This window comes from Trachurus japonicus, chromosome 6 (assembly GCF_045865225.1).
Source record: "Trachurus japonicus isolate A0001 chromosome 6, Traja_1.0".
Lineage (NCBI taxonomy): Eukaryota > Metazoa > Chordata > Actinopteri > Carangiformes > Carangidae > Trachurus > Trachurus japonicus.
Window position 1 is genome coordinate 32250108 of NC_140912.1, and position 21052 is coordinate 32271159.

The following is a 21052-nucleotide window of genomic DNA, read 5'->3' on the forward strand; positions in this document are numbered from 1 at the left end:
CGTCCTGTTGGTTCTGTCTGTTTTCATCTGCACTGTTCAGTTTGATGAATCACTGGTTATGAGCACCCAAACCTCTCAGACTCATCTGGTCTCATTCAACAGCTCTTAAACAGCTGAGGCTTCGTGTTCAGGCTGAACAAACACTGAATCTGTGACGCCCTCTCTACTGACACAAAACTAATGTCTCTGCTAAACTGAGACAAAAACACTATCCCAGCTTTGACTTGTTCAGTGTTGTCTTCACTGTTAATTATGATGAAATTATCTGTTGAAATAAAATGATAGAGAAGTCTGCGGCCATGCTAGAGCTAACTTTAGCTATTTCATTAACAGCAGCAGCTAACACACTCACAAAGGTTCATATTAGCAATGTTAGCATCTTTGGTTTATTCATTTGCACACATACAACTCTACCAAATACATATACAGTAGTTTTCAAATTTAGTAGATGTGGAGGTGAGGCCTTAGTTTGTGGTGTTAGTGTGCTAATACTGGCTAATTAAAGAGGAACTAAGCAGGATTTCTCCCGTGGCTATGCTACATTTTTACCTTAATGAAAAAAATCCGGACAAATTGTGATAGTTAACTATGTGACTTGTGACTTGTTACGAGTAAGAATGGAGGTTATCTGCCTTCACCTGGCATCTCATGGCTGAAAACTAACCTTGCAACATCAGTGTACTTACCACAACTTAACACAAACGCGCTCCGTAACCAGCAATTTTGTTTATGATGGTTAAGACTACACAAATGCACACGTCGTAACATCGTATACATTATGTAACACTATCCAAGCTCAATGTATTGATTTTTCCCCAGCTTTGTTGTAAACAAATGCACATGGAGGAGAGGAGCGTTACCAAAACAACGGAAAGTTTTATTTGAGCAACACTAGTGTTTTTTTTTTTGTTTTGGTTTTTTTATGGATGCATCATCTGAGGATCATGAACATTTGTATAAAATTCCGGGGAAATCATCGTAAGAGTTGAGATGTTTCACTGAGAAGCACAAACGTCGACCACTTGGTGGCGCTAGAAGAAAGGCAACTGATTGCGACTGGTTTTTTATGATGCATCACCTGGGCAGCATGGATTTTTATATAAAATCTCTGTTGTTGAGTCTGGAGCTCCCTGGTGGAGCAGGTACACAGAAAACTGAAGAACAAAACCGGATCAGAAACAAGTGAAGCTGTGACAAAGCTCTGGTGTTTTATCGTCTCTTTATCCTGCAGCACAGACGCTCATCGACCGACAGAAGACAACGCAGGAACATCTCCTCTAACGGTAAACACACACACAGCTGATCTATGAAACACAGGGGCCACGGCGGGAGATGGATCGGCTGGTGGTGATGAATGAGCTGCAGCAGCTTCGACTTTCACAAGGACGAGAGACGAAGCATGTTCAGCTCCTACAGTGCACTGCAAAAACTCAAAATCTTACCAAGAATATTTGTCTTATTTCTAGTCAAAATGTCATTTCTAGTCAAAAACAAATCTAATTCTGCTTAAAATAAGACTCATCACATTTAAAAAGTAGCTTGTTTTTAGACACTTTTTACTTCTTTCAAGCATGAGAAATAAGTAGAAAAATCTGATAGTGGAGCAAGTTTTTCTTTCTTATTACAAACACAAAAAAACTTGCTTTCACTGGCAGATTTTTCTACTTATTTCAGTTGAAAATTAGTTTGAAACAAGTGAAAATTATCTAAAAACAAGTTAATTTTTAAGTGATTAGTCTTATTTTAATTAGAAAGAGATTAGTTTTGACTAGAAATAAGACAAATATTCTTGGAAAGATTTTGAGTTTTTGCAGTGTGGGAGGAGGAAGAGGAGGAGGATTGAGGAAGACTGAGATTCTCCAGTGATACGAACAAAGAGGAGGAGGACGGATTAAATAAGTTAAGTTAATTAAGCCATGTTAAGCGTTACATAGGTTTAAAGATCTCAAAATGTCTCGTCAAACTGTGTTTGGTTAAAGACCAAAAGTTTGATGCCAAGTTTGATGTTGTGTGGTGGCTTCTACATGTCAGGATGTACAGGATGACATCCAACAGTTTCTATTCTGTGTCCATGCACTGTTAAATGTTTGCTGGGCATATTTAGGGAAGTACGGTGGCCCTGAGAGGTCAACACACCGCAGCTTAGGACAACACATCCAACGACTCCAAAGAGCAGAAGATGAAGTGCTAAAATCGAAGGCACCAGGATTTCTTTTTGGCTCTTGAAAATATTTCAGCTTTTGTCCGATGAGTCACTCCTTGGCCCATGTGACCCCAATCATTCACATGAAAGGTAGTTTAACAGCCCTCTGTAATAACACCACCACCACCACCAGGGGTTAAATACCTGAGACTCTCACATCATTTTTTAGAACTGAAAAAGCCTTTTGGGTGAGAGAGGTGAATTATCTTCAAGAACCAAAAAGAAGAGTCCAGTTGTCTTGTTTTAGCTCTCAACAACTAGGAACCTTCACAAACAAACAAGCAGAACGTGTCCAGATTCAAGAAGCGGAACTACGTAAAATCAAAGTGCCAACGTCACCTGCATGATGGAACCACATTGGAACGCCAAACAGTGACTCTAAAGGTTGAGAAAACCTACTTCGTCAATCAAGATGTTCAGAGGTTTGAGGTTTTTGTCTTTGGTCTGAAATATTGTGATGAACCTTCACTGTCCTGATGAAGCCGATCAGCTTTAAGAGTTTTAAAGTGTTGAACTCCTTGAAAAGCTGAGAAGACTTATCTTTCCAAACTTTACCTTGAGTTGCTGCTTATTTGTTTCTGAATAATTAATGATAATAATAATTTGGTGAAGAAAAACAGAAAGCAAAGACACGTGTACCAACTGTCTCAGATCCAAAGAAGCATTACAGCGAGACTCTAAAATGACTGAAGATATTTCTGTAAGACTTTACTTGACGGGTTAGTGCATAACGCATTCATAAGACCGTTTGTAAGGTGTCTGTAATACATCCATGAAAACTTCATAAGGCATTCATACGTACATCGGGTTACATTGCTATTGAATAATGAAATTAGGATTTTTTTCAAAATAAAAGCCCCCTAATTGCACTTGGAAATGCAAGCAAAATATACCCCATTTGGAAATCGTGCAATTGGGGGCTTTTATTTTGAAAAAAAATCCCAGTTTCGTTATTCAATAGCAATGTAACCCGATGAATGCCTTATGAAGTTGTCATGGATGTATTAGAAACACCTTATACGGTCTTGCGTTATACACTAACCCATCAAGTAAAGTCTTCACATCAGGAAACACATATGTCCAGCTGGGGGTCACAACCTTCCATCGACCACTTCCTCTGAAACCAATACGACGTCAAAGGGAATAAAAATGTGTGAGGAGGTTAATTAGGATCAAAAAGGGAACGGAAGAAGGAGTCAAAAGGGAGTTTTCATCAATCAATGAATCAATCAACTAATCATGCGGTGAGACCGAGGCTATCCATGATAATGAGTCAGTCGTGACTCCGAGGAGCAACAGAGTTTGAACTTGTAGCCATTAGACTGGACATGAAGCAGCAGGTCACAGGTCAGCGGCTCCAGCTGGAGGCGGCTCTGACTCACAGCGGAGGGTTTGTCCTCCGTCGGCCTCCAGTCCACAACCAAGTCCACCGGGTGAGTCACTGGTCAAGCTTCGGTCCCCATCAATACCCGATCACTCTGACCAGAGGCGCAGTTTGTGAACAGGCAAGGCAGGCAACTGCTTGGGGCCCCGAGCCATTAGGGGGCCCCCGAGGGTCGGGGCTCGAGGGCAGTTTTATCGACAGAAATATCTCAAAATGCGCTACCCGCAGTGACCGTGACCGCACCCCCCTCGTATCGTCGTATAGCGTCGATTTGCAATGACATCGCAGTAGGAAACCCCCCTAACGGGGCCCCATGTCATTCTCCGGACCTGATCCCAGCTAACGTCAACCTGTATGATGCACCTTATCACTGGGAGTTTCTAATGAAGCTGAGGGAAAAAGAAGAGTCCACCTGGGAGCAAGACGAGAAGAAAAAAGAGGCGGAAGTAAAAAAGAATGCAAGACAGTGGTGGTAAGTGGAGCAGAGTGTAACGTGAACAGTAAATAACTGTTGAACAAATGCTAATAGTCTAACTGGGAGACACTTGAATAGCAGCTAATGTTAGCTTCAGACCAGTGGTGACCAGGCTACTTCACGTTTACAGTCAGTCAGTCAGTCAGTGGGACTGCACCTGACTGAGGGACTCTGTGCGTGCGGTTCTGGTGCTCCACTCGGTTACGGTCGTTAGGTGACAAAAAAAAAAAAAAAAAGCAAGTTAACTTAACGTGGTCTCCTTGGCAGCAAGTAACAACACTATTAACTTGCTAGGTAGCAGGGTGACATAGTAAAGTTATGTTACAGTATTGAAGTGAGTAGCCTATTATTATAATAATAATATGAAAGTGTAAAAGTTAACAAGCTATTGGTGCTATGAAAGCTATGCCCAAGGAAAACATCTAAAAATCACTCTCTTATCTCTCCTCAGGATTATTATTTGATTTTCTGACAGCAGCAAAACAAAGGGACAAAGTGCCCCCTCCCAGTGCTGACAGTGAAAACTGTAAGTGCCGGCCTATATTGTCATAAAGAATCTTTAGAGGGCATGGTATATTATCAATTAAAGTAAAACTGTCTTTTGTTTTTTTGTCATATAGCCTATCAGTTGAACGTCCACCTCCAGTGAGACAGCAACACCTGCCCATCATGAAGACAACATGTCACCAGCTTACACCATAACTGGACATTTTGAATAAAAAAAGTTTAAATTTCATACATTTTTTGTTGGTGTTCGATTATTTATAAAATGACGGTGATAAACACTGGTTGGAGGGCCCCCTGGGGATTTTTGCTTAGGGCCCCAGCAGACTCTAAAATCGCCTCTGACTCTGACAGCCAATTAATCAAGTGGTGACCCAATGCAAAGTCAAATTGTGTTTCATTTGAATTTGACTTCCTCTCACATAGACAAACAATTAGGATTCACATTGAATAATCAATCAACATTTCAGCTGTGATGACCTCTGTCTTTAATCTGTCTTTACTGAGTCATTCAGCATGAAGCCTCAAACCAGCCAGGTTAGAAGAGTTTTCAGTTTCCAAATTCTGTTTTGGTTTAATTGGTTTTTTAAGCAGAATTGATTGTTCAGTTTTGCTTTTTTCAGAATGTTTGACTTTAATTTTGTTTCTGTGTTTTATTTTTTTTGTAATATGTGGATTTTTTTCCGGGTGCTGAATTAAAAAAATGTCAGAAAAAATGTTGTGATGGAAAAACAAGAAAATATCATCATAACATTTTTCTTTTTTTCAATGTTTCCACGATAAGGACAGATACTCAGCCATCCACAGAGGATGTTTACGGCTCCTAACAGGCAGTGACTGAGGATGACTCCAGCAGCTGAGTTCAGGACGGAGGTGAAGTTTTGCCCTCCTCTCGCCTGCAGCCGATCATCCCTCGCTCTCATCTGTAATCACGCCGCACGCAGATGTAATTTCTCGCCAAACAACATCACTCAGCTGAAGCGTCATTTGGAAAACAATAACACACGGCCCTGAATAAAAGATGGAATCATTTCTTCTGTGTGTAATAAAATCATTCGCACATGCATGAATTTCAGTCCGCCCCCCCCAGCCCCCCTCGTTTTCCTGCTGCTGGTAATGAAACCAACCGACCTCTGACCTTTATCGCTGCTCAGCTGATGATGATCTGCTGAGGTCACTCCCGACTCCGGTGCGGTCTGAAATTTCAGAGTATTATCTGAGCTCCACTCGGAGCTCTTTTATTCCTACATGGATTCAATTTCTCATCTGGCAGCAGAATCACAACCTTTTTATTTTCAACACAGGAAATAAAGAAGACGGACAGAATCGTCCTCAACCCAAATAGACAAATGAGACAATGAAAAGTCCAAACACATCAGGGACAGGTCAGCTCACAGAGGAAGCTGCTACCAGAGAGACCAGTAATGTGTTCACTACAGTGCAATGTGAATGTCTCTTGATAAACGAATCAATAAACCAACAGAGCGTCTTACTTCACTGAAAATACCCAACAAGACAAGACAAGACTCAGAGTTTTCAGTCAATTAACTCAATTCAAAGTCTAAATCAAGTCCCAATTAGTTTAAAGGGAACATCAACATTTAACATTTTGGAAAATTGGCCCATTGCCATAATCCCTATAGTCATAGCAGTAGGTTTGTTACCTTTAATTATCGGTGCAAGCTGTTTTTAGAACGGCGGAGCAGAGCCGTGAGCTGCTCAGAGCTATGCTACGGAGGCTCATGGGATTTCTTGGTTTCCCTCATCAAACTCATCAAAAACACAATCCAACAACTTCAAAATGCTCTGGTGGACAAGTTGTGACCTGCACATTCACCACACTATGAGATAATAACACAACGTTACCAGACAGAGTTGTTTTAGAGGGAAATACAGAGACTTCTTGATGAAAAACTGTCCCTGAAGGCAACGCGCATCAGTGGTTTTGCATGAATTTACCTCTAAAACAACTCTGTTTTAACAACAAGTCTCAAGTCCCTGGAGGCAAGTCTCATATCGTCTGAGTCTTTTGGGAAAAAGTCATGTGAGTCAAGTCTGAATCAGGTCTTAACTTCTTCAAGACTTCTACAAGTCTTGAGTCATTTGAGACGAGTCCAAGTCCACTCTCAGGTCATTTGCCCAAAGTCTGAGCCAAGTCCCTGACCATCATTTGAGTCTCTGGGTCCAAGTGAAGCCTGGAGTCACTGGACCAGAGTCCACATGAGTCCACATGAAGTTTCCTCTCAGTCTGAGAAGGAAAAGCCAGTAAGCGATTTTCCTGAAATCCTGCACTTCAGAACAAACTCAAAGACCTCATTAAATTGCATTAATGAAATTTTAATTTCCTAGTATTTACACACTACAATAATATCTCAGTGTGAACTCTGTCGATGAATACACTTATCAGTTCCTTCACACACACACACACACACACACACACACACACACACACTCCGTTCTGCTGGTTTCAATAATGAGAGACTGGATTATTGGAAACCGATGAATTACAAATTTGGGCCATCAGAACGAGCATGAAGCACAAAAAGCTTTATTAATACTGACAATAAAACAACGAGGGCAATGGATTCAGACAGCTTAACGAGGTCGTCATTGTCAGTCGCACTAATGAATTGCCGCTACAATGAGCAAATTCCCCTCAATTAAACTCCATTATCCGCCCTCTCCTGTCTCTTTTCTCCCCTCAGAGAGAAATTACATTTGTTACCCAACAACAGAGCAATAAGGTAATCCAGACGGATCGGCCGGATGAGGCCTGCAGCTCGCTGCCGCGTCTACTGAAGGTGGAGCAGCTTCACCCTCACATCCATTCAGGGTATTAATATGGAATTAGTGAAACACGATGCAGCTCAGACAACTGATGAAACACGTGTAGGTCTGATTGTCTGTCTGTGATTGGCTGAACACAGACCTGCTGTGACATCATCACAAGCAACTGGTTACCAGGTGAGATTAGGTCGGTCACGATGAGGTCGTCACTCCATCACATCTATAGATGTCTATGGACGGATGTGTCAATCAGTACAAATACACACTGAGCAATTTCTGATCGTCCACCATCATTTGGTATTTGAGACAAGTCTTGGTCAAAGCTCAGGTAACTGAAGTCACTGAGACGAGTCAAGTCTTAAACAAGTGGAGTTCAAGTTTCAAGTCATTGGACTTGACTCATGTGTTTTTGGAAAGGCAAAAAGACGACGCTGAGTCAAGTCTAAATTAATGTCCATAATAAGTCCATGTCAAGACAGTCCCCAATCATTTGAGTCTTAGTCGAGTCTCAGATGACTCGAGTCATATCTCAAGACATTTCACATTGAGCCAGGTCAGAGAAACAAATCTGGACTCTGAAAGGCACTGCACTTGAGACTTGGGTGCAAGTCAGTCAAAAAGTGAATAAGTAGAAGGAAAGTCTCAACTATTTCATGAAAAGCCTGATTTCAGTGAGTCCAAGTCGTTTGAGACAAAGCTGAGACAATCCTCAATTAATATGAAAAGTCTCTAGGAGAGTCCCCAATCTCTTGAGACAAGTCTTGGCTCCACCAAGACTTGTCTCAAGAGATTGGGGACTCAGACAAACTTGAGTCGAGTCTTAAAGGTCCAAAGTTGAGCCACGTCAGTGAAACAAATCTCTAGACTTGAACTCTACTTCTTCTTCTATAATATTTAAGTTCCTTAAGATGTCCCAGTCTGAGTCAAGTCTTTAGTTTTCAGACCATTCGATACAGGTCAACTGTCATTCAAGTTAAGTCTCAAGTCAATTAAAACTATTTTTGAGTCATTTAAGACAAATCTGACCCAACACTCAACCCGAGGCAGGTCTCAGATCTGTTCAAATCCAATTTGGGTATTTTGGGACAATTGTCCGGTTATTAGAGGCAAGTCAAAATGTAATTTGACAGAAGTCTCTTGCTAGAATCACTTGTGTTACAAACAACATGAGTAAACATGACACGACAACATGAGTAAAGTCTGCATCAAAGCTCAAATGTCAAATGTTCTGAAACAGTCCAGTCACAAGTCATTCAGAACAAGTCCAAAGTCATTTGGACATTTTATCAATCAATCAGACATTTTACAGTCAAGTCTTGACTTATGTGACAAGTCACAGTACATGTAGGTCGAGTAAAGATTTAACCCTTTAACACAAACTAGTTAATCAACAAGTTATTGGGAAAACAAACAAATGGACTGAGACAGATGGACCTGGTCCAGGTTAAAGCAGAACTATGCAACTCGACCGGAAATAGCTCGCTCCTTCGTTGGTTTGCGGGTTTTCCCTCCCTGGAGCTCCCCCACAGTTCCGTGGGGCAAATTTCACTGTCGTAAAAATCTCGCCGCACCAACCACCTCCCCCGCCCCTCTTCCACGTGCATTTGTTGACAACGGCAAGCCGGCAAGAAAGCAGTCCGTGAAGCAATGTCCACTGAGGTTTGTAACCGTTTTACATTGTGTGTCTCTCATAAACAAAACAACATTACATTACAGGGAAAAGTAAAAGGCTAAGGATATTTGCGGCATGTTTTTGTTGTGTTTTCTGAGTAATTTATTTTTCCTCAACACGAATATTTATCAGACGTAATGCGTCCGTGACAGGCCGTCATTTTGCCTTTATAATATTGACTCGCACTCATAGCCTAACCCAGTCAATGTTATTATAATAGTATTATTTTACATTCTAATCAAAGTCAGAGAAGATCAACATAATATAAGTCTTCACACAAGTCCTTGCTCGCTGACAACTTACAATGCACTGCATGTAATCAAAACATTGGCTTGAATGAAATAATGACGGGCGTCCATGCAACGACAATTGCAGGAATCAGCGTCTACGACCTCAGCTTCTTCTGAGTTTGCAGCTCATGCACTTGGTTCAAGCACAAGGCCCAGAACTTCAAGGGGAAGAGGAAGAGGTACAAGGAGGGGAAGGGGCAGAGACATTGGCTCTGATGACAGGAGGAGGCTGCAACAGCTGCAGGAGAGGCGCACAGCCGAAATGAGGGTTTGTTTGTTTATAGTTCATTTGTTTAGGCAACACAAGAATATTTGAGATACACTTTGATTTTTATCAGACACATTTAGAAAAAAACAATCAACAACTTGTTTTGTGTTGTAGGAAAGACTTCATTCTCTGGAGCCAAGCCAGAGGGATGAACTCCTGGAAAACGTCATCAACAGGGCACCAGGAATACTTTTTGATGTCCTCTCATTATCAGAAGAACCCCAGCCCCCTGACCATGACAACACACCTCTACATTGGTGTCGGTGCACACGCTGTAGGGAGATGGACAGAGACATTGAAAGAGTATGCTGCCGCCAGACCCCTGACAACTGTGTCAGCACCATGGCCTACATGGACTATTATATACTTGATGAGGGGGTTCTACGGCTGGCCCGTGGAGCATGGAATGACATTTTTGCCATTGTAGACAACCAGGAGCCAGGGAATGAACAACGCCAATTCAGGCACACTGCATATAGGCAGTTTGTTTTTTGGCAGCATGGTCGGCTGGGTGAGGGCAACAGGGTGGTTATTCCGAGCTGCTGTGTGTGGAGGATCAGGGACCGCTATCCTGATCCCAGGGGCCACTATACAGGGTTCCAGGTCCGCCGCCTAATGTAAATGTTTAATTTTATGTGGAGTTCTCAGCTATACTTTGGTCGTTCTTGAATACTTTTATTTATTTTTTAGTATTATGTAATAAATACAAACATTTGTTTACATTACACATTTTCTATTCTGTCTATACTTGTTTGCATTACCAATTTTCTATACACATTTTCTATTCTGTCTGTGAGACCTTATGTGAAAGATGCAGCTGAAACATATGTCTGCAAAATCTTCATTTATTTCAAAGCTTTGAATAAAGCTTATTCAAGTGACAGTGCTTCATGATTCCTTACAGTGACAGTGTGAAGGCAAGGCAATTCTATTTGTATCCACTGAGGAAAAACTCCATGGAAAACCCTTTTACCAGGGAAAAATTGGAGAAACCTCAGGGTGAGCAACAGAGGAGGGATCATCACCCAGGACGGGCAGACGTAGACATAGATGTTGTTACAGACAAAAACAGTTTAGAATATGGAAAACAGAAATGTTAGCAGGGGCTGATGAAAGCAGCTTCTGGTAGGAGGGAAACCAGGGGGGGCAGGCCAGCGTAATGGGAGTACTGGATGGCAGACTGGTTCGTGGGAAGGGAGGAGAGGGATTGACAGCAAGGGTAAAAAAGGGGATGGGGGGGGGTTGGTGCGGAAAGATGGAGCCGATGGATCTGTGGAAACACAGAGAGAGAAGACACCAAGGCCAAAGTACAAAGTGTAAACAAAAGTAAACGTTCCACAAAGTCAGTCTTTAGTGTTATGAGGACCTAGGTTCCCCGTGCAATTTGCTGTTGGACAAGTTCGGATGTAGGTGGTGGCTGGCCTGCAGCAAGCAAACCAAGCCGCCGTGGGTCATCAGGCCTCACTGCTGTCTTACGGGGAAGGCCTGTCCCACTCCTTAGCCTCCTTGCCAGGATGGCCTTTTGTAGCTCTGGGATGTAGCTGTATTGCTTTTTTTCTTTCATCGTGTGCACACTCCAGCTCTTTGACTTCTTATTGAATGATCTTTTGTACCTGGACAGTAAAAGCAATGTGTTTTAGTTATTTCCCAGAGGTTTGAAAAGAAAAAAAACACAATACATAACTATTACAGCATCAACCTACATTTTGTGTCCATCTTGGTTGCGTGCTGGCAGGCGTCTGTTGTGTTTGTTGTAATCGATTGCAGCAAGCAAGGTCCGGGTTTTGTAAACAAAGGGGGTGTAGGACATGCGCTTTGCTGCATACATGAGGATATGGTTCTGGAAGCACTCTAAATCTGAAGTGGTCCTGTATTGGGGGAGGGATAGGGGGCTATGAGAATACATTATCACCACTCAAATCCAGCGTACTCTCCCAAAATAGAACGCTGTGCAAAAACAAAACAAAATAGACAACTGGTAAATAAGGAATTCAGCCCAGTTTGTGTCCTACATTTTTAATTTTACAATCAATACCACTAATGTTTGAAGGCAAGACTAAAAATGCAAATAACGTTACCACAACTGTAGATGTTTACCTGAAGTTTATGAACTTCTTGACCTGGGTCAACCACCTCTTGTCCAGCACGACAGCCGTCAGTGCCTGGTGAGCTGCTGAACCTGTAATCACATCAACTTTTTGAGTAAAGCACTGCATACATTCATACAGGGTACTTCGTTCTGCACCTGTGTAATTTGAAATTACCTTGCTCAATCCACAGCTTGTCCCGGTTGTCGTCCTCTAATGGATCATGCTGGCAGCAACCAGTTGCCCAAGAATGGTCATTGCAGACATGGTGTAACACACCAACCCACATCATCTGCAGAACAGGAATATTGTATTTATTGAGGTTTATATATCACTCACAGTCTCAAAACACATCTGTCAGCATGAGCAGGATGCAACCGTTTTCTCAAACATACCTTGAACTGCTCCTCTGTAGATGCTTGTTTGCTGCAAAACCAGAAGTGGTTGACAATCTCCTTCATCCACACCTGGATGGCAGCCTGATTTTTCACTGCTCCTGCCTAAATTGAAATAAACACGCAGCTGTCAATATGCAGCTCTCAAATAATTCATTCCACCATAAAGTCAGGAGAAGCCACCGTGTGGCAGATTCATTAATTTTCTCACTGTTGAGAATACACTGCATGAAGTAAGTGTGGATGGAAGCTTACACGTCGCAGTCTCTTGCCAAGACTTTTGGCTGCATGCCAGATGTCCAGGGAGTGCTGGATGCCCCATGCTTTATATTTGCCACGGTCTGGATCTGTAATAAGAACCCGGATTTATGAAACCACAAGCAGCATATGTTAGGACTGCAAATTGTAGAGGACATTTCTATCTTACTTAGCAATGCAGTAATCTGTGGGTGGGCATCTGTGACCACTTCTTTGACTGGAATGAGCGGGAGTAGTGCATCCATGGTCCGGACAAAGCACTCCTTCTCCATGATGACAGAGTTGCGGTTGGTCTCTCTCTTGTCCACTGACACAATGTGCACAATATCTCTTGACTCCTGTTCAAGAGTTGTGTACGTACAGTATTGTGCACAGTGGCCTGCAGCAGAAGCACAGCTGTCAGCATGTGAACAGAGAGCATGGTTCTACAAAACAAATGAATGCATACATACACAGTCCAAACTTACCAGGAGAGTCCATTCTGCCGTCACCTAGATAACAGACCAAAAAGACATTACATACATTAGAACCATGTGTCTTTCAGTCATTGCTAACAACAGAAGTTGACTGAGTGTGTGTGTGTTTTGGGGTGTTTTTTGCTCACCAAGGAGAACCACATGGTCTTTTTGACTCAACCGCTCAATGATCTCAGCCCTGGTTTTTTCCCAGAATTCTTCGACTGGCTCAATGCAGTACGCATCCTGAGTTCTGTAGAAGGTGGATTCAGCAACCATCCCCATCTCCATGAATTTGTATAGGAGCGCCACTTTCCTGTAGTTGTTCCCAGACAGGAGAATGTTCATCGAGAGCATGAAGTCGCCACCCTGCATGGCAAATTTTAGCAATGGCTGCGAATTCCAAGTCCACAATGGATGTCCAAAGGGGCATGACTAGTGGGAAGAACAGAGAATTGTATGTACACAAAAGTATGACATCTCTCATCCCCATCTCATTTGAATAAAGTGTAGACAGTAAAGACAGTAGACAGTTGGCATACAAATGGCATAGATGTTGTTAGTTACACTTCTCACAGAGAAGGCAGATAGTTGTCTTTATCTTACCCAGTCCAAAACAACTCCAGTTCCCCGAGGTTTCAGTGTCACCTGAAATGGCTCTTTACCTGGGCATGCTACACCAGACAGTTGGTCCACATGGTTGCACTTCATCATTGGAAGCCTCAAATGCCTTGCAAGTGCAAGAAGGTTGTCATTATATGTAATGTTCGCTTTTTTGCCAACCAGGTCTTCCTCAGAAAACACTCGCTCCTTTTCAGGAGCAAAGTGGTCTTGGTCTTGTGGCATTTCAAAATCCAGGACTGCTTCATCAGCACTTATTTCCTGGAGTGTACTCATTTTGTCACCAACAGTTCTGTGTACAGAGGAAAATTATGCATAGATTGGTGACCACATGATTCTAATTATTCATTACATCAATAATTCATTCAAGAGAGTAAAGCAACTTTATTTTCACCCAGCAATATGAGCAATGAAAATATACCGTAGGTGAAGAGCAGGGACAAAATCCTCATCTGAGCTGTCTCCATCTTCCAAGCTCAAAGTACCTGGTGAGAATTTGTCCAACTCTATGCTGTGCATAAAGAAAATACACATGTTAGATTTGAGGGGTAGGTCACTGTGAGTGATCAAAAGACTGAGTTGTGTCAAAACTTACACTGTGTTCCTCAAATTGTTAGACTCATCCAGAGAGTTGTTCTGTTCTTCCTCACCAATACTCAGAGAGTGCATACTACAAAAAAGAAATATTGTGTGTGTGTACACAGAAGATGACAAATCTTGAAAATCACTACATTGAATGCAGACATCGATGCAATCCAAACTGACCTTGATTCTAAAACACCAACCTCTCCAACTTCACCCTGGTGAACACCAAGCTGAGCAGCATCGGCATTTCTGAAGAAAAAAAAAAACATTCACAAATCCCTGTGTGGTGCAATCAATGTTATGAAAGCCAGGGTGAGTAAAAGTCTTGGAGGGAACATACTTGTCACGGTCTGAGTCCTCAGTGATGCTTGACACTGGTGGCTGTGGTGGTCTGGAGAGCCCCTTTCTTGGTGAGGAAGTTGTTTGCCAGCGCTTGTAACTGAAGCAAATGGAAAATGCAGACTGTTTATGGCATAGTGTCAAATGGACTACCGCGCCGCTCAACGGGGCTGGCCGAGCGGCGCGGCACTCGCCGCGCGAGTTGTATTGACTTTCAATGTGAACTCGCCGCAACGAGCTGGGCGGCGCGATCTCGGTGTCAACAATACAGCTCGTTGCGGCGCGTTCACATTGAAAGTCAATACAACTAGCGCGGCAAGCCGCGCCGCCCGGCCAGCCCCGTCCTAGAGTGTGATGCCAGGCGAGGCGACTCTCCAGGCATACACACACACAAACTCCTACGTACAGATCTGCAACCCCATATGCCCCATCCCCACGCCTTCGCCGCTTCTATCCTCATGACAAGTGCGTCCGAACCAGCGCCGATGGCTGCAGGAACGGATATCTGCTTGCCTGTGCCAGTGCTTCTTCAAACTAATCTTGAACTACACAATGTAAATAAGTGCACAAAACTCACCTCGATTCGGCTGACAAAGTTATGTGGCTAATAGTAGGAGCACAAACAGGACGATCTAGTAAAATAAATAAACAAACGTAGCCTACAGCTACGTGACAAACAGCCTGTTTATGAGCACCACTCTATAGTTATCACGCAAACTTTACAAACAGCGGCAAACATGTGGAGTGGGCAACGACATGAATACAAGTAATACACACATGTTTTCGCAACAATACTTACAAGTGCAACAGCAACAACGCCAGGTCGGCATCTGTTTTGCATGCCTCGTTCTCCTTGAGCTCTCTCCATTCAGAGTAAGCTCGGCCAAGATGGACTCGTGTCTGACTCCTCGCTCGGTCAGACGCCTGTTTCCTTTTCCTCGCCTCTGCTGATAAAGGCCACCTCTTCTTTTTCGCCAGCTCCTCCATTATGCTCACCGCGTTTTCTTTTGTATTATACTACACAACTGTATAGCCGCCCGGTAACTCCCACCTTGAGGGGTAGGAGGGGGGGGGAATTTATCTCGTACTGCCGTAAAGCTGTTTCTCGCGATACTATCCATTGACGAGATTTGTAACACCGAGACGGACGATTGATCTTGCAAGTGCGGTTTTCAGCCAGTGGGGGGGGTGAGCGCATTGGCCTAGACCCCATTCACCTCATAATAGGTCACTCAACCATCACAGTGACTCTGAGCCACAATAATTACAGCCCAAATCCTGCATAGTTCTGCTTTAAGTGTCATAGAAGAACTCCTCCATCCAAATAAACACTAAAGAAGTGATGGTTTTGGCTCCAAACTCTTGTCCTTTTGTCCCTCTGATGACGTCTCTGTTTCTTCTTGGTAACCATCTGCTGCTGTGTTGTATCAGCAGTGACTTGGTGTGATATTATCAGGTAACACTTCAGAGTGAAAACCAGTCGCAGCGATCACACGTCCTCCTCCTCCTCCTCCGCACGGATCCTGTCACCTGAAAACTAAGTGAATTATTTCTGGAGACCTCTGAGGCCTCTCAGACTGACACCGCACTTCTTCATTATCGTCCCTATCTTTAAAAGGTTCCTCTGAAATACCAGAGAAAATGCCAAATAAAGTACGAGTCATGCTTCGTGTTATTTTGCTGCTTTTCTTGGTTGGTCTCATTTCCTGCAAACCAAATCCACAGCGCACAAACTAGAACCATTAATCAATGGATAAATGAATCATCTTAATGTTTATTTACCCCTTTGATTTATGCATTCATTCATCCATTATTTATCCATTTACAAATGAAAACACTTTATTCATGATCCGATTTGAAGGTTTTGCAGTTAGGACCCTGAGCACAAACACTTGAGTCCACCTGAGACCTTTTCTACACAGTTTCTATTAAAGAGGCATAAAAATGGACAAAAATATTAAAAAAGGAACTGTTATGGAGAAATATTTGGAATGGAGCAGGAGAAATCAACCACCTACGATTTTAAATAATGACTTTTCATAATTGTAATTGCCCTGTTGATAATTAAGTTGACCCCTTCCTGTTAAAATTGTAAACCCTCAGATTGGGAATCACAGCTCAAACACACCTTTCGGTCATGTGTATTGTATTAATTGGATTGAGATGATGTGTGATGATGATGACTAATTGACATGCCCGAAATGAACCAAATAAATAAATAAACCTTCCTCCTCCTCCTCTTCCTCCTCCTCCAACAGTTTATATGGTGCGATGCCGGATGGCTCCTCATGTTTTCATTCCTTCCCTCTGTTATTTTCTCACCTCTTTTATTTTTTATGAAGTTTTTTTGGCCGAGCCTGCAGGGAGCTCATAAACAGAGCCTCGGCGGTTCTGTCTCTCCCACGCAGAGATGGAAATATAACGCCGCCGCGCCGCAGCAGCAGCAGCAGCAGCAGCAGCAGCAGCGTGAGCCACTGTCGCAGCCCAGCGGCCTCCTGACGACCGACCACGGACCGAGCTCAGGCTGAGCTACACTGTGTAAAGTGGACATGCAAATTGTATGCAAATGCACAGAGGAGCATATCAGTGTTTTTCAGATGGAGGACGTCACCTCTGACTCCTCTGAAGAGGCAGGAGAGAGTTTTATTACCAGGATCAGACAGGACAGACAGCGTGTCGGCAGCAGTAGAGATAGAGATCAAAGTAGCATCTGTCCTGAGGGGGGCGCTGCAGGAGAGGTGACGGATGGATTCTTACAACCTGTAATCAGGTGTTTCTATTACACTTCTCATGTTGCTACGGCGATCTACAGGTGTAACTGAAACCTACAGCGCCTGTTTGTAGGTGGGAGGTGATAGCGGATGTGGTGAGGTTCATGATGAGTCGAGTCAAGACATTGTGTTTGGACGCAAAAATATATTAAATATTCAAAATAACCATATGTGCTAAAATATAATGAGTTGTTTCTTGGAACAGATTAAAATTAACATAATGTGGATGTTTCTGCACATTTGTTCACTCAGTCAATAACCAAGAGCCCAGAGAGGATGTGAGGAGTCCTAGTGTACAGCTTGTCATAATTAATGACTGTTTAGTAAGGTAGATCCAAATAACAAATTTGTGTGGTTAGACGATGTTTAGAAGCTAAAACATCTTTTTCAGTTGAATATATTTGCATTTTCTTTATTTCTTGAAAAGGCTTGGGCAATGAGATGAAGAGCAATATATAGTTGAGTACTGAAAGTAATCTGAAATTGTTTATTTATGTGTCACGTGGCAGGTAATACCAACAGGAAGGACTGTCTAATATTTTGTATTTGTCATTAAATGTGTCTTGTAATCCCATATGGGATGGACCACAGTGGTGGCATGACACGAAAATAAGAAATTCATTCATTCATTCATTCATTCATAATGGTAATTACAGTAAAACTGTGTAAACCAGTCCTGGGTATGGATACAACAAACAGGAAGACGACACGAGTTTCCAGCTGTGAATCTAGAAGAAACCAGATGATGTGGTGCAGTCGTAAAGAAATACAGACTCCTGGTGTCACATATTAAAAATGATTTACTCAGTCAGTTTGTGACGACCTGTCAGAGGTCAGGACTTATCACCGGGGCGTCTACGAGCTCTCTGCAGGGCTGTGAACTATAATATTTACTGCTTTATGTGTTTTAAAGCTAAAGCTATAGAATTTAATAATGCATAAGTGCTTAATGTCCATCCGTCCACTCCAGACCTCCTTCCCTCTCCTGGGCAACACTTCCCACTTCCTCCTGATGCATTCCTTTAATCTACTGAATTTTTAACCAACAGAAGAAAGACTTTATAACTAACGACTTGTTCTGGAACATTAAGAACAATCTATCTGCCTTCTCCCAGTGTGTTTCTCTACTTAACAAATGTATTTCATATGTAGATGTGAAGCCGCGATGTTACTTTTGAATATTAAACTGATGATGATGAATGATGCTGCGCTGTTTTGTTGTTGTTTTGGAGAGATGAATGTGTCTCTATGCAACGTGGTTAAGAATCAAAGCTAACCAACACGGTTTCATCCCTATGTTCCCCGGGTCCTATGTTCCCCACTTTGTATGGGACCGGGGAACATAGAACCCTTTTTCTAAAAAAGGATCCTATGTTTCCCGCTATGTCCGGACCGGGGAACATAGAACCTTATTTTAGAAAAAGGGTCCTATGTTCCCCGCTTTTCCCCAAAAGGACCCGGGGGACATCCAATTTTTGTACCCATACCTCCATAAGTGGAGTTGTGACTTTGCAATTTTTTGCCTATTTTTGAGTGAGAAGTTGAGTTGTGACTTTGAGTGAGAAGTGGAATTGTCCCAATGATTGGGTTTAGGCAATGAAGAAAGGAGTTGGTTAAGTTTGGTAAAAAAGACTAGGTAGAGGCTCGACAGGCCAGATAGATAAAGTCCAGATAAGTAGAGAGTCCATCGACCGGCAACAGCGGGGAACATAGGACTCTTTTTGGGGAAAACAGGGAACATAGGACCCTTTTTCAAAAAGAGCATAGTACGCTCCCAACAACACTAGCACACACAGCTAGCAGGCTAACAGGCTAACAGCTAGACGGTGATTGAACATGATTCGACAATCAGTAAGAACACAGTCTGCAGTTAGCGAGGAGACAGATCATCAGATAGAAATAAAAGGTGACGACTGGAACGGGGTTTGTGATTGGTCACATTAAACTGACTCAGGAGCAGCTGTGGTGGCTCCCTGTGGTCCGTCTGCGTCCAGACTGAGGAGCTGAAGCTTCTGACAGAGCTGGTGAGCCGAGAAACTTCTGCATCAGCACAATCTGGTTACTCCGCCTTCCCCTCCCTCCATCCGCTCCGCCCTCAAGGCATCTCCAGCTAATTTTAGATAAGTGATGTTGTGGGGCCTTTCTGTCCTCATTAAGCTGGCCGGGCTCTAACACACACACACACACACACATACACGTATGAATCATACAGCTCATCACTAATTTAGGGCAGTGGAATTTGTTTGCTGCTGTGCACAGCAACACGCCGCCTCCAGACACAGTTTGTCTGCACAGCTTTACACACACACACACACACACGCACATCGAAGAAGAAGACGAGGCAACAGCTGCCATCAACTTTTCTCATGTCGGCGCACGGCTACGACACGTCTGAACACGTTAAAGCTGAGCCGAGCTGAAACCACGAAGCTAATCAAGAGCTGAAGACGTCGGCGAGCGGCGAGCGTGTTCCCTCAAACCGCAGACTGACAGCCTCACAGATTCTTCTTTAAGATTGTCTTGTTAAGTTTTAAGGCTTGTCGGTCAAAGAGGCTGTGAACGCATCATGTTCCTTCGCTTTGTTTGTTTGGTTGTGTTTAAAACCCCGAGCTGATGAGGAGTTGTGTCTGCTGCACCGATGGAATCAGAGCTGTGGAAAACGGACGTTATAATGAATGAATTTATTTATGAGAACAGGTAAACAAGGAGACACAAGTGATGAGTTTCCATCTGCAAATTAAAAACAGGTTCCGACCAGGAAACAAGAAAATAATGAAATGTGAAAAACAGAAATGATGAGAAATAAAGCTCGAAACAGTAAATAACTACTGGAGGGGTCGCAGTGTAATTCTTGTCCGTTTCACACTTTGTTAAACTTTAATAAACAAACCAAGTCTGTTTCTGTTCCAGGCTGTTTATTTCTGCTGCAAAGTTAAAGGATAGTTTAACATAGGAGTCAATGAAGACTGACTCACTGCTGGAGACTTATTTTAAAGGGATAGTTCAACATTTTTGGCAAATTAGCCCATTGCCTTAATCCCTACAGTCATAGCAGTAGGTTCGTTACCTTTAATTGTCAGTAACGAGCTATGAGATAATAAAGGAACGTTTCGAGACAGAGTTGTTTTAGAGGGAAATTCATGCTAAACCGCTGATGTGCATTCCCGTATGGGACAGTTTTTCATCAAGCAGTCTCTGTATTTACCTCTAAAACAACTCTGTCTGGTAACGTTCTGTTATTATCTCATAGCGTGGTGAATGTGCAGGTCACAACTTGTCCACTAGAGCGTTGTGGAGTTGTTGGATTGTGTATTTGATGAATTTGATGAGGGAAACCAAGAAATCCCATGAGCCTCCGTAGTGTAGCTCTGAGCAGCTCACGGCTCTGCTCCGCTGTTCTAAAAATAGCTTGCACTGACAATTGAAGGTAACGAACCTACTGCTATGACTACAGCTATTATGGCAATGGGCCAATTTCCCAAAATGTTGAACTATCCCTTTAATATTTCAATTATTGTTCCCTCATTCTTTATGTTTTTTATCGTTTCTCTTTTTCTTAACACTTATTTGATTTTATTGCGATTTTGTTTTCCTGACCCTTCCATTCAAACTCAACATAAAATATATGAATAAGAATCTGTGTTAGAGACACAAAAGCAGCCTTAAGTTTCATAAATACCCTCACCCAGTTGAGAAATCCTGAATCTTGAATGCAATAAGATGAGATCCCGTCTCCTACTTCGTTAATGTCTCTTTCAGTTTGCATGACAACGTTTGTACAAGTCGATAAGTCGACCTCAGTTTCTTTCTCAGCAGTTAAATCTGAAAACAGCTCTTTAGTATCAACCTGCACACTTGAAAACCTGAGGTAATGAAATATTAATATTGTCTAAAACACTGATATCCAAGTGTAATCTTTAGATGGAGTCTCCTGTGCTACTTAAAAGAAAACCTGCTC

At 42.6% G+C, this 21052-nt stretch overlaps 1 protein-coding gene and 1 pseudogene across 3 annotated transcripts in view; both read right to left on the minus strand.

Annotated features, from left to right (window-relative positions):
* Positions 1–21052, minus strand: part of grm8b (glutamate receptor, metabotropic 8b) — a 589884-nt gene that overhangs the window by 141986 nt on the left and 426846 nt on the right. The gene's annotated exons all lie outside the window — the stretch shown is intronic.
* On the minus strand, positions 10680–13675 carry LOC146986480 (uncharacterized; annotated as a pseudogene).